We start from the raw sequence: 15,579 nt of genomic DNA, 5'->3' as shown, positions 1-15,579 counted from the left end.
AGCTTCATTTCAAATCCTTCTTTGAGTTGAAAAAAATGTCACTATTCAAATAACTACAGTATGGACCAGACTGTGTCTTGTGTTCATAAAAACACATTGCAAACATATCTACTGTTCTCAAAGTACTTCAGAGCCCCTGTGAGACACTCAGCATGTCCGAGAGATGTGATGTCATGATTGTGGTCAGGGCAGCATATGGGCTGGTTGGAGAATGATGCTTCATTTAACAGTTGATGTTAAAGTTTGAGAGTGAAAAGAATCCATACATTTTGAAGCTGAGGTTATTCAATCAGTTTTGTGTAAAAGCAATAAAAAGTCACCCACAGTCCAGTCCACGTAGATCACTAATGTGAGTTTTGAAAATTAGAACACAGTATTGTTAAATGCAAGGAGCTACAGACTCGTTTAAAAAAAGGAAGTGAAGATGGAGGTCACTGAGGGGAAGAAAAAACCAACATGCATTTCACACAGATCTTTTCAGATAAAATCAAAATGAAGAGTTGACTGATGACATCACTCGCCTGCAGCTACATGAAACACAACAGGCAAACAATACAAGCAGTTCTTCATTACTGAGTCTTCAACACACACACACACACACACACACACACACACACACACACACGTGTGCGTGCACACATACTCCGCCTGAGTGTTTCTCTCTATTGACCGAATTTAAATTTAATATGCAGTATTAAGATGTATTCAAATATTTCGTCTCATGTTATTCTTTTATCATACTTTATAGTATCATAATTGTAATCTGTCTTAGGTGCCATTTTTGTCAATATTTGCATGACAATTTAGTTTTTCTTCAGAGTAAATTTTACCATAAATAAATAAATGTATTTTTTTTCTTTTTTACATCTCTTTACGTTACCAGTGTGCAGCTCAGTACAGCAATTAACCTCACATTCACAGTGTACTATAACTGTCATAAGACTTCAACACCAACTCATTCTCATACTCACACTTGCAACGTGTCTCTCTCTCTTTCTCCCTCTCTCTTGCACACACACACACACACACACACACTCAACAAAAACCCTTTATCTCTCACAACACAATTAGTTTTTGCAGGGAATAAATCCAAAATACAACTAAAATGCAAACCATGAAAATTCTGAGATAAGATAAAAAAAGTACATTTTCTACACACACACACACACACACACACACATCACATTGTTGAAATTTGAGTTCGTAGGAGACACTCTCTTTGAGATGCAGTATTTAATCCACACTAATGAGAAGTGACGATCTCAGCACACACAAGATTGTTAAAGTACAGTTAATGGCCCTGCCAAGGACAATGGACTTACGGCAGGTAGATACCCATCTTACACCTGATGCACAACTGAAGTATGGTGAAGATCTCAGTAAAGCTGTTAGCTCTGGACAACAGTGTGTTCTGGTGGTAAGTAATTTACATTTAAATGATTTGCACTGAAATGATCACACAACAGTGAGTGTTAGATGGTAGTGTGTATTAAGCAGTGTTACACTGTGTGTAACATAAATATCTGTCTCAGTAGCTGCATCACTATCATCTGGGCTTGTTGCTATTACATAGACATCTGTAAATTTGACACATATACTTACCTGTACGCCTTTCTGCTTCTGCTTCCACATTTCCTGTCTGCTGTCCTTCAATTTAAATGTACACTTGTACATTTTTTTAAATTGTCTCAAATCATCAGCGGTTAAGGATTTCATTGAGGGGACTTTCATTGAGAGAAAAAGACGAAGGCAGAGAGAGAGAGAGAAAGTATCTTGAGATCTATACAGTCAAGTGTAGGGTAAACACGCATGCAGACATACGCACACAGGGTCAAAAGTAGGAGAATGTTTTTAGGTTTTTAGAAAGTGGAAGGAAACTGGAAGACCCAGGGGAGCCCGTATAGACTTGGGCAAAACAACCTAACCTGCATGTCTTTGAACTGGGTGAGGAAACCTAAGTACCCAGATGAAACCCACCAAGCATGGGTAGAACATTCAAACTGCATGCACATAGAGACAGGAATCAAACCTGTCCGGTAATCGAACCCGGACCTTGGAGGTGCAAGGCGACGCAAAACAAACGCTAAGCAACTTAAAAGAAAAAACACAACGTGTAAATAGAAATCAATCAGGGTAAACACAAAAAATGTGTAGAAAAGAATCATACTTCAGAGGAGGATGCCCTCTGCTGGTCTGGCAGGTAATTTTTCTGTTGCATCAAATATAAAGTGATTGAATTTTTTTAGGAGACCTTTGTCACAGTATATAAATTATACTTTGCCAAACATAATACTCTTGCATCTTCTGCTTGGTCATTGTGGTTTCTGTTTTAGAGCAAAGTGATGCAACAGTCAGTGCAGTAGTGTTTTAATTATACCACATCAATCTGGCAACAATGTTGTTGCACATTTGCTACACTGGTGTAGTCCAACACAGTCAGAGCGTATCAAATTCGTTTGTGGTTAAAGTAGTCCTGTGATATTTACAGCCAGCACTACTGTCAGAGCAACTTCTGACTAATCAGATTAGAGAATTCATCACATACCCTAACCACAAAACAGCAACATAATAAAAACCTGCATTCCTTTAATGTTTGATGAATGATTGACTGAAAGAAAAAAAAGAAAAGCATGCATTCAATAGCAAATATTCTGGCTCATACTTGTACTCGTTCTGCTCCTGTCAATTACCAAAAGACAAAAAAAAAAAGTCTGAATTGCTGTAAATGTAAATGTTTAAAAATATTTTCTTTGTATTTGTCTAATGTAAAACTGCATGTTTAACCACTAGGTGCAGGGACATCACTTATAATGATTATGTGCATAATTCAGAAGCTTTTTGGAATGACTCTCCTTTGCTCGTTGCTTATAGGCATCAAATATTCACTCTTACTGCAGTTAGCAAAAGTACCATCTACCCCTGGTTGCAGCTATTGTTGCAATTCTGTACTGACACTATAGAAAGCAAAATTACTTCTGCCATCACTATATGGTTCCTCCAGCATCCTCCAGAGAAAAGAGGATATCAAGCTATCTTGAATTTTTTCAAGTTTTTCAATTCAATTCAATTTTATTTGTATAGTGCTTTTAGCAATTTTCATTGCCGCAAAGCAGCTTTACACAGTCAAAAGAATTATTTAAGTTTGTATGAAATGTGAATTTGTATGAATCAAAATGGTCAGTTTGTCCCTGGTGAGCTAGCCGAGGGCGACAGTGGCAAGGAAAAACTCCCTGAGATGGTAATAGGAAGAAACCTTGAGAGGAACCAGACTCAACAGGGAACCCATCCTCATTTGGGTAAAACAGAAAGCAGTAAATGATCTGCATTTATACAGTGTGTAGGGTTTGAGGCAGTTCAGCTATAATAGCTGATGTTAATTGATGTTAATATGGAGTCCAGGTAGTTATTGAAGACCCAGGTAGACTTGTAAGAAGTTCCAGTCCTGAACTATCGAACTGTCAAGTCCCCAGAGAAACAGTTGCCAACACCAGTCAAGGCCAGAACCATTTTCTAGGTAGAGAGAATCATTCCCAGACACCAGACGCATCCCAGAGAGACACACGGTGCATCCATGTGACGAGATCTTCAGCCAGAAGCGGGGCACCAGGATGGGTCATACAGGTCCGGAGGGCAGAGGGAGTCTGGATCACTGGGTTTTTGTTGTTATTCTTTCAGCTGCTACCATTGAGGGGTCGACACAGTGGATCAACTGATCCACACACAGCTTGGCATAGGTTTTATGCCTGATGCCCTTCCTAACACAACCCTCACATTTTATTCATGCTTGAGACCAGCACTGCATCCAGCGGCTGGGGTTTGGGCATTCCTTTTTCCAAGACCACTGAGTAAACCATCAGTCTGTCATCAGTTGATGCAGCTTCTTTCCACTTGTAGTTTCTGTCATTTGCCAAGCTGGTTAAGCAGCATTCAGAATGATGGATATATGAGGCAGGGATCATGCCTTTACATACATGTAGTTAAAAGCAAGTATATTTCTGCCATAAACAGTAATTTTTTTTAAATGGGCCATGAGCCAGTCTGGTCAACCCAGCACATCTAAGTCATAACTTCTGCTAATACACTTTGCGCCAATGGCAAGAGCACACCTGTTACCAATTTGGCAAACAGCCAGGGACTTTAAAAGTAATGCAGAGAGCTCCTCACCTTGCCTCTCGTCTTGTTCCTTCGTGAAATTTTCTAGTGTCCTGGATTTGTGTTTTCGACCGTGCCTGTTTTGGATTTCGCTTTTGTGCTTCGCCCTCCGGATTTGCTCGCTTTGGATTCTTCTATGTGTATGACCTCGTCTGTTTATCTACTCCGAGTTTGGATCACGTTTTGGATCATGTAACTTTTCTCACGGCTGGATAACTGGTCACCAATTTCGCCTGCCTCTCCGACCTCGACTTGCACTATTCCTGTAGGGAATATTTGATTTTTAGTGTGTTTCATTATATTCTGTGTGCATGAGAACAGAGTGATTTTCTTCCTTTTCTCACGACACAAGCTGCACTTTCAATAAACACATTCTATAGTAGTTTATGTTAAAGGTCGTAAAACTGTTAAACGCTCGTAAATGTAGAGCTACTCCTAAATTTATGTTCTTCCTTACCTTATCTTTTAAAAGCATTCCGGACTGGATGTAAACACTCCTGCATCCACCTTTTCTTTGGTTCTTTGTGCGTGTGCGTATATATACTCCTGTCTCCCACAATAAACTTTGAACGTCTCACTGAGCACTGACTTGTGTGTATCATTGAGGGGTTCCCTGGTACCAGGCGGGACAAGCAGAATACAGGCTGAGCACTGAGTAGACAAAAGGAGGTCTACCAAAATTCAAGAAATCCTTACACTTTGGGGGCTCTGTCCGGGATACCTCTAATCAGGTGAGTGCTGCTTTTAAATATTTTTTTTTTCCCTATAAGCATAGAGCAAGGACGCTCCCTGGTTTTTGGTATCTGGACCATATACAGTACGGGGTAGGATTGTCTTGGGGCTTTTACGCCTGTTTAGCGCGCGCTCGCTTCTGAAAGGTTCCTTGAACTGAAGCATAGTGTGGAAGCTGTATTCTGTTGCCCGCTCTTTGTTATTGTCTTTGTTGAGCTCTTTGTTATTGTCTTTGTTGAGCTCTTTATTGTTGTCTTTGTTGAAGTATTGTGTGTTGTTTGTTGAAGATATTGTTTTTTTCTGTCGCGGGTTAATTCACATTTATAAAATGGGTAATAAGAACACAACTACTTATCCAAAGCCTGACCCAGAAGAGGTTCCGCGTGACTGGATGAATAGGTGTGGACTTACTTACTTTACCACACCTTGGCTTGCTAATTTATCAGGGTGGACTGAACCACAATCTCAATTTTTAACCTATCCTCGAGGAGGTACTTTTAAGCCTGAATATCTAGCCTCTGCTTACTCTCAGATATATGAGGGTATGGGTGATCCAGGTTGGGATTATCCTTACATGGGTTCATGTTATCAAAAATGGGTAGAAATGAAAGCTCTTTGGGATAAATCTTTAGACATAAAATAAACAAAAATACAGAAGAAAAAGATTCCAAAGGTCACATCTGAAACTAAATTCAAGCCGCCTGTTCACTCAACCTTTCCGATCCCTCCTCCATATCATGCTGACATAGTAACATCAGCATCTAACCAACTAATTATTGAGAAAATCTATCCTTATTTGAATCCCACTAATCCTTTTGTGAGCTGCCCATTTGTGCCTGTCTCCCCCGTACCCACAAAACCGTGCTCACCTTCGTCGGAAGTGTGTGCCTCAGGAAAGGGAAAGACTCCCAAGAAGGTGTCAGGACGAACTCCTGACAGCCCTCTATCGGATGATCCCGAGGATACTGATGGTGAGGATGATGATAACTCGGACGATGAAGGTCCGGATGAGAGGTCTCGCCCCAAACCTCGACAAGAAAACACTGCGTTTGTTTTCTCTATGGGACCAAAGGGTCCAAAAATCCTTCCACCATCCGTAAGCACGCTGAAGGACATTATTAAGATGCTCCCTTCTCCCAACAAACCTTTGCATTTTGTTGATATGCTGATAAAGGCTTCTAGGCACTGTCAGCTCGTGGGTGCGGATTACCGCTTTATTTTGCAATCGGTTTTGGGAGATGGGTACGATGAGGCTGATTTGATAAAAACAGTAAAATGCTTAGACCCTGAAAAAGACACATGGACTGTAGTGGTGAAACAGGAAGACGTAGAGGGTGGGGAAAGACGGAAAAAGAAGGAATATGACCTTTATTGGGGTAATTCTAATGAGGCTATAAAACTTTTAAAAGATGAGCTAACTACTTATCTTCTTGCACGTTAACAAGTTAGTCAAGATCTGTCACAGGTAACTAATTGTAGACAAGAAAAGAGTGAGACTACATCCAGGTTTCTTGAGCGGTTTCGAGAGACCTGGACCCTTTTGGGTGGTATGCCCCTTCCTGAAGAAAACCCTAACCCACTTTTCCTTACCACCTTCTTGAATAATTGTCGACCAGAAATCGTGAAAATTTTAAAGTTTCAATTGTCAGATCGTTCTACAATGACTATTAAAAAATTAGGTAAGCATGTGAGAACACTAGAAGGAGATGGTATTTTAGAAAATAAACAAGTGTCATGTTTGTTTGTGGAAAGTGAAGGATACAGAGGTGGAAAAAAGGGAGGTAAAGGAGGCCGAGGAGGCCGGAAAGAGGTAGAGGAGGTCTGCAGGGTCAGAGTGTACCCCGTAGATCTGGTTATTGTTATTATTGTTATAAAGAAGGTCATTGGGCTCGTGAATGTCACAAGAAGGCCCGAGATAAGGGACGTAGTGGACAAAATGTGTATAATCAATTGAATGATGCTAATGAGGTGTTTTCTCCTAACCCTTCCTAGCAGCCACCACAGCGAGTACAACAACAACAACAACAGCAATATAGACCCAATCCCTTCTCAGGGATGCAGGTAGGAGCATATGATGCATAGGGATGCCCACAGAGTTCCAGCCCCGCGATGTTACTTTGTACTTTCGAGTCACCTCAGGTTTATGAGTTGCCCTTTATAGAATTATGTATAGATGGTTCTGTATTCTCTTTCTTGGTTGATACGGGAGCCACAATGTCGTCTTTGGGTCGTGATTACGAGGGGCCGCTCTCGAATAAAAGTATCAGCTCTGTGGGAATTGAAGGGGTTGCTCAACGAAATTATTTTACTCCCCAGTTAACTGTAACATGTCCTTTAGATAAGGGAATTCATCTTTCTCATCGTTTTGTTTGCATGCCTGATTGTCCTTTTAATCTGTTAGGTCGTGATTTAATGAGCAGGCTACAGCATGTCCCTGACTTTTTCTGGCGCGAAACTCACTGTTGAAGTGCCTGATTCAGTTTCTTTCTCCCACCTTACAAATATGCGTGTTAATAATTGTTTCCTTTTTTCACAGAACAGCTCTCTTCCTGCTGCCCTTGAATGTGTGCCAAGCAGTCTGTGGGCTGAACATAAGGATGAGGTGGGGTTAGTTCACTGTGTGCCTTATAAAGCTAAATTAAAACACTTGCAACCTGTGTACATCAAACAATATCCACTCTCCGAGGCCAAGGCTTCAGGAATAGATGAGATTTTAAGCTCACTGCTCAAGCAGGGTGTTGTTAAACCATGTGTAAGTTCTTATAACACACTTGTTAACCCAGTCTTGAAACCTGATGGTACGTGGAGATTTACACAAGATCTGAGAAAAATAAATGACATAATTATCCCTGTAGCACCTGTTGTGCCTGATGTGCTTTCTTATCTAAAACTTTAGATGCTGTGGCACAAGGTTTGCCTGCCTGTCTCAGGGCTGTGGCCGCCTGTGCAGTGATGGTACAAGATGCTGAGAAGATTGTTCTCTCTCATCCTTTAATTTTGTATTCTCCACATCAGGTTAAACAAGTGCTACAAAACCTTCAAACACAACATATGACGGCTCAGAGATGGTCAGGGTATGAGATTATCCTTTGTTCTACAAGTAACTTAGAGATAAAATCCACCTCTTCTTTTGACACCCTTGGATATGCTCTGGCACGCTTGATAAATGCACAGGACGACACGTTAGTAGATACAGATCATGACTGCTGTTCAGAGATCATTCACTTCACTAGTATACGCCCTGATCTGTCTTCTACTCCATTACCAACTGGTGACACTCTGTTTGTAGATGGTTCCTGTTCAAAACCATATGATGGGAAATTTCTCTGTGGTTATGCTGTGTGTGCATTGCCAGATATAACTATTGAAGCTTACTCTCTCTTACTCTATTGCTAAAAAAGCAGCTCAAAAACAGATTTTCTTTCCTGACTCTGGTTCTGATTTGATCAATACATCCTTTCTTGCTAGCTCTTTGATTCCCGATGTAGATTTATGGTCTTTGCAAGCTTCAGCCACGCCAAATGATTCCTCTTTTTGGCAAGCTCAAGGTGCCTACGTTGCTTCTGATGGTTTATGGTATTTTGCTGATGGTCGTTTGTGCCTGCCATCTCATTGTCTTCCGTTCCTCGTGCGCGAGTTCCACAGTGTTACACATCGCGCGCAAAGGGGGGTTAAGGAAGATATGAAAAAACTCTTTTGCATAGCCAACATGCTTGGAACAATTGATTCATTAATATCTAGATGTTTGGTGTGTGCTCAGAATAACGTGACAAAGGGTTTAGGTAAACACGAAAGTCTTCCATTACCTACTGCCCCGTTTGCAGAGTGGCAAATTGATTTTACACATATGCCTGCATGTGGCACATTCAAATATCTTCTGGTTTTGGTCGACAAGTTTTCTAGGTTGGTGGAAGCTTTCCCGTGTGCTCGTGAGAATGCAAAGGTGGTGACCCGAGTCTATATAAAGAAATAATACCTCGTTATGGCGTGCCTCATGCTATTGACTAACACTAAAAGAAACACCTTTTACATCTCAAGTAACACAGAATTTGTGTAAATATCTTTCACTTTCCTGGTATTTTCACATTCCTTATCATCCACAGTCATCAGGTATAGTAGAAAGAACAAATACTGTAGGACACTGAAAGAAAAATTGACTAAAGCAATGCAAACCATGGGGAGTAAAAACTGGGTTGATCTGTTACCTGCTGTTCTAGCTGAAATGAGAATGACACCAAGAAAACACGTGCACATGTCCCCACATAAAATTATATTTGGCAGACCCTTTCCCGTGCCATGGAGGAAAGGTAAACCCGCGATAGGAACAACTGATCTTGATGTACATATTGCTGAATATTCTGCTGCTCTAATAGATACTCTAACTAAACATGAACAAATTGCTGATGTGACTCCAATACCCTCAACCAAACCCACACATCCTTTTAATGTGGGAGATACTGTTCTGGTAAAATCTTTGACCCCCAGAAAACTGGGAGATTGTAAATATGATGGACCAGCAGAAATAATCGCAATTACTCGTACTGCTGTCTTAACTGATCTTTTTCCACAGTGGATCCATGCTACTAGGCTGAAGAGATGTCCGTGAGACCATGAATGAATATGAAAGATGAATAAATGCGTGTGTATTATTATCTTTCTGTCTCTGTGATTTTTGTTTCCTAGACTAAAGACGTGCTGCAGTGATGTCCAACCCGTGGTGTGACATAGAAAGAGTGACGTGACACAGAGGGATCGCCTGGGGTTGCCACTGAACGACTTTACGTCTGCTATTAGTGTAGCATTTCTGTTGGTGTCTTAGCGCCTCGTAAGGTGGGACGAGTACAGATTGGGCGTGTCCGCACTCTGACCACTGTATCGTCAAGAAAGGCAATAGTTCACCACTAGTAGTTATTTATGAGTTTGCACTCAACCTGTTATATTTCTGTGTATTCCTTTGGTCACACTCCATCGTGTAGAGTTTGTAGAACAGCACTAGGAGTAGAGTGGAAACCTCTCCTGCCTTAGGATGAAGTTTCTTTTTGTCCTCCTAATCCTGAACAAGGGATTGTTGTACATAGTGCAACCTCATTCACATGATAATGTTTTTTGGAGATTCGCTAATTGGACCGCTAAGCAATATACCAATGAGTCTTGTTATGTGTGCCAACATTTCCTTTCCGCTGTAGGACAGACGTCACTGAGACCCATACCTGGTAATGAATCAGCTCTCTTAGTAGGCTGGGGAGTTTGGTATACTTTGTTTGGTCAATGGGCTCCTTATCTCTCCCTTGTCGTACCGGTTTTGTTTATTTTATTGTTGTTGTGTCTTTTAGGTCCATGCATTTTTCGCTGTGTGCAAATTCTTTTGTATAAGTATGTTTCAGGTTATGTTCCTGCGCCACGTCCGATGACCTATTATCCGCCGGCGACTTCTTGAAAGCTCTGAGTTTTATTCAACGATATTTCTTATGAATAAAAGGGGGGAATTGTAGGGAATATTTATTTTTTAGTATGTTTCATTGTATTCTGTGTGCATGAGAACAGAGTGATTTTCTTCCTTTTCTCACGACACAAGCTGTACTTTCAATAAACACACTCTATAGTAGTTTATGTTAAAGGTCCTAAAACTGTTAAATGCTCGTAAATGTAGAGCTACTCCTAAATTTATGTTCTTCCTTACCTTATCTTTTAAAAGCATTTCAGACTGGATGTAAACACTCCTGCATCCACCTTTTCTTTGGTTCTTTGTGTGCGTGCGTATATATTCTCCTGTCTCCCACAATAAACTTTGAACGTCTCAATGAGCACTGACTTGTGTATCATTGAGGGGTTCCCTGGATCCAGGCGGGACAAGCAGAATACAGGCTGAGCACTGAGTAGACAAAAGGAGGTCTACCAAAATTCAAGAAATCCTTACATATAGTAAAGAATGAGATTAATCAGTTTATAATTACATTTAATGCTGTTGCACATTTGAAAAACAAATTTTATCACTTACATTATACCTACACTGGTGTAGTCCAACACATTCAGAGCAGTTCAAACTGGTATGGGGTTAACGTAGTCCTGTGATATTTACAGCCAGCACTACTGTCAGAGCAACTTCTGACTAATCAGTTTAGAGAATTCATCACATACCCTAACCACAAAACAGCAACATCATAAAAATCTGCATTACTTTGATGTTTGATGAATGATTTATATTTTTATATTTTCATTAATATTTTCAATAATATTTTCATATTTTTATATATGGACCACTACACAAATTTATCTTATTTATCATATTTATATTTTCATCTATGGACCGCTGCACAAATCACTTTAAATAAGACACTTACAAAGTCACTTCTAATGCATATTTGCACACCAGAGCCATTTCAAACTTCTATACTTCTAAATTTCTGTTTTGACAAATTTCTATTTCTATATTTATATATCTGTTATATTGATATTTTATTCTTATTTCACTAGTTAATCTTATTTTCTAACATATTTCTTTTATTACAGTATATTTTTTTGTACAGCATATTTTACTAGTTAATTTTTGTTTTTAACGTATTTTTTTTTATTCATATTTATTTTCTTATGTATAAGCTTTTTACTTATGGCAGTCGTGTAAGCATTTCACTGCATATCGTACTGTGTATGACTGTGATTGGATTTGATTAACTGGAAGATAAAAAAGAAAAACATGCATTTAATACCAAATATCCTGGCTTATACTTGTACTCTTTTCACTCCTGTCAGTTACCAAAAGACAAAAAAAAAAGTATGTGAATTGCTGTAAATGTAAACATTTTAAATATTATTTTTGTATTTTTCTAATGTTAAACTGCATGTTTAACCACTAGGTGCAGGAAGATCGCTTATAATGATTATGTGCATAATTCAGAAGCTTTTTGGAATAACTCTCATTTGCTCATTGCTTATAGGCATCAACTATTCACTCTTACTGCAGTTAGCAAAATTACCATCTACCCCTGGTTGCAGCTATTGCAATTCTGTACATTATGGAAAGCAAAATTACTTCTGCCATCACTATATGGTTCCTCCAGCATCCTCCAGAGAAAAGAGGATATCAAGTTATCTTAATTTTTTTCAAGTTTTTGTTGTTATTATTTCAGCTGCTACTATTGAGGGGTCGCCATAGTGGACCAACTGATCCACACACAGCTTGGCATAGGTTTTATGCCTGATGCCCTTTCTAACACAACCCTTACATTTTATCCATGCTTGAGACCAGCACTGCATCCAGCAGCCGGGGTTTGGGCATTCTTTTTTTCAAGACCACTGAGTAAACCGAGTAAACAGTGAGATCGCGAGAGCACGCAGACATTCTTTATGCTGATTGGTCAGAAGCTCTGACTAATGACACTGACTATATTTTAATTTGTAGATCATTAATTTAATGTTATGATAATCAGTACTAACACAGAAATGCCTTGGACACAAAGTCAAAAGCTTGGGCGCACCTTTTAGTTCCGGGATCTTTCCTGATTTTTATTGTAAAACAACGCTAAAGACATCCAAAATGCATCATAATCGACTACTCATGCTTTGCAAAGTCGTTATAACATTTCTAATCTGAGGTGCTGTTTGTTAATTGGTGATTTTTGAGACTGTCACTTTAAATGAACTACTACTCTGCAGCAGAGGTAAGTTTTGGTCCTGAGAGGGTCTGCAAATACGGTTCTTAACAAAAACCGTTCCAGAACAGCTGACCTTCATGTCTTCGTTGTTATGTAATTACCTAATACCATACGAGTCGTTTGATAGACTTGAAATCTCCAGTATTGTTTTAGAATGTATAGTCGTGGCCAAAAGTTTTGAGAATGTAGAAAATAAAGCAGTAAACCAAAAAAGTAGTTCTGGAATCTGTCCAGAGTTTTGACTGGTACTGTAGCTGTTCTAAGTTGTTTGTTTACTAGGATGTTACATTTAATTTAACTGTAATTTAACTGTAAATCAATCAAAAATATTATATATTATTTTATAATAAAAATGTTATGTTTGGCAAATTTCTCTGGGATGAGCAGAGAGGTTGGCAAATTACACAAATCCTGTATTTGACTCAAAGTGGTTTAAAAGTAGAAGTTCTTCATTTATTTGTGTGACTAAGTAAAAGTACAAAATTACCCACCTTTAAATTTACTTAAGTATCAAAAGTTCACCCTGAGTTAGGGCTTGTTCTAGCTGACACAAGCTTTTTTCATATATTATATTTCATATAGTATACATATTACATAATATTGTCTCTCTGTCTGTCTCTCTCTCTGCGCTGTCGCCCTCAGCTTGCTCACCAGGGACAAACTGACCATTTTGATTTATACACATTCACATTTCATACAAACTTAAATAACTCTCTTGATTGTGTAAAGCTGTTTTGCGGCAATGACAATTGCTAAAAGCGCTATACAAATAAAATTGAATTGAATTGAATTAAACCATCAGCTGCAGTCTGTCATCACTTGATGCAGCTTCTTTACACTTGTAATTTCTGTCATTTGCCAAGCTGGTTAAGCAGCATTCAGAACGATGGATATATAAGGCAGGGATCATGCTTTTGCATACATGTGTGGCAGGTTGAGGTTCCACCTACTGGCACTTAATTGGCTACTTAGTGGTTGGTTGTCCAATGGGAGGGCAGGGGGAAGATATATAGGTTTGGTGGCAGCTTGGTTACGGGTCCCGCCCCTGCGTCATCCCTGCTTCACTCGGGTAGGTGGAGTGAAGCTGGTTGGGTTGCTTGTGGTAGACTGTAGCTCATGGTAGGGTGTTTCTCCCTTAGTGTGACACATTCAATGAAGTGACATTGCTGGCAGTGGCCTGAGATTATCCCTCTACAGGTAAGAAAGTTCATTCTAAGTACCGTAGTTCTCATATTTGCTTAAATGTTAAGCTGTGTTTGTCTGTTTATTCAGGTTTAGAGGCCTCTTGATAGTACAGTTGTTTTCCCAGATAGTGTTTTCTGTTCTCCGGCAAGTTGTTGGCTTGCTTGATTGGGTTCTAAGAGATTCTACTCGCATGGTATGTATTTTATTTTGGTTGGTACGCGTGGAATGTAGGCTGAGCGGCCTAGATTGTAATTTGGTCATAGACATTCTATGTGTAACTATTTTCTGTGCAGTGAGGGTTACTTTGCCTGGGGCCTAACTGTTAGCCGGGGCCTAGCCGCGGCTTTGCCTGGGGCCTAGCCGCGGCTTTGCCTGGGGCCTAGCCGCGGCTTTGCCTGGGGCCTAGCCGCGGCTTTGCCTTTGTTACAGGAGCTGAGTGCCTGAGGCGGGGTGTAGTCCTCATGGCGGTCTCCGCTTCATGTTTATGTTCCGCTTTATGTTTGTGTGTGCATGTGAGTGTCTCTACACAGGTGTAAGGATTGGTGAGGTGCTGTGGAGGCCTAGTGCCCCTTGTTGCCCGCTGTCACGCCTCAGCTGTTGTATTCTGAGCTTAGTTTCTTTTTGGGATATCTCAGTCATTCCTGTATGATGTTTATGATGTGCTTGCATGTTGTATGTTAAAGTGGAATTGCTCTTTTTCGTTTGTTGTTTTACTTCTTGTAATAAAATTTTTTATTTGTTTCTATACATGTCTCCTGCCACCTTACTGAGAACGAACCTGTGCTGTTTCTAAGAACAAATATTCTCTAATATTCCCTGGTGAAATTCCAAGGTGGCGTAATTGATAGGTAGCACTTCTTTACACCTTCTGTGTCCCGCCACACATGTAGTTAAAAGCAAGTATATTTCTGCCATAAACAGTAACAAAGATTTAAATGTGATCTTACACTGCCAGTTCTATGCATTACCTGGCCAAAACGGTCATCAGTTCAGAATGGTCAAATTATTGGCTTGCATCAAGCACTGAAAACAATTAAGGAGATTTTAAATAACTGAAATTGGGTTAAAAACTGTCCAATACATTATTTAAACTTGTAAGCATTGTGCTGAACCTTCAACGTCTTGGGAAGAAATGTGAGCAGAAAAAAAAATCATAATTAGAGATCACTTAAATTGCAGATAATTATTTTAATGTATTTGGTCCCCTGGAAATGTTTATTAGTTAACTTTATTAGTAATGTTTCAAGTCTACTAAAAGTACAGTTAAAGGTATATTTTTACTATAAGAAGTTAAATAGAAGCTAAATAGAAACCTAGTACTATACTGTAAAGAATAATATAGAGGTTTTTAACTACAAGTATGATAACTGCAAGTATCTCTCCAATATATAACTGGTAGTTTATTGGGAGTATACTTCAAAATCTATGTTTATAGACTAAAGAGTGGACTAGAAGTACATACTGTAGCTAGTGCCTAAAAGTTTACTTTATACCTTGTAACGCTTGGATTTAATTAAACCACTAGTTATCTTGCTACGGGGTTGAGAATCAAAATACGGGTTTTTAAACAACACTTCCGGTATTGCGCAATCGAGGCAGGACAAGTAAAGACGCGATACAATAACTATGTATAAACCAAACCAACGTGTATTAAACAAAACAAACCAACAAACAAACAAACAAGGTGCACCAAAACCAATATATACAAAATATATACAAATATAAACAATGTGTGATATGTATGCGAGTGTATGAGTGCGTGTATGATTGTCCAGAGTCAATGTTATTGCAGTGTGTGAACTGATGCACAAGAGAGATTGGCTCGGCCTCACCGGTATAGATGACAAATCCGGGAGCT

Source organism: Clarias gariepinus, chromosome 2 (assembly GCF_024256425.1).
Source record: "Clarias gariepinus isolate MV-2021 ecotype Netherlands chromosome 2, CGAR_prim_01v2, whole genome shotgun sequence".
In the NCBI taxonomy this organism is placed as follows: domain Eukaryota; kingdom Metazoa; phylum Chordata; class Actinopteri; order Siluriformes; family Clariidae; genus Clarias; species Clarias gariepinus.
Note: the sequence above shows the minus strand (reverse complement) of the source record.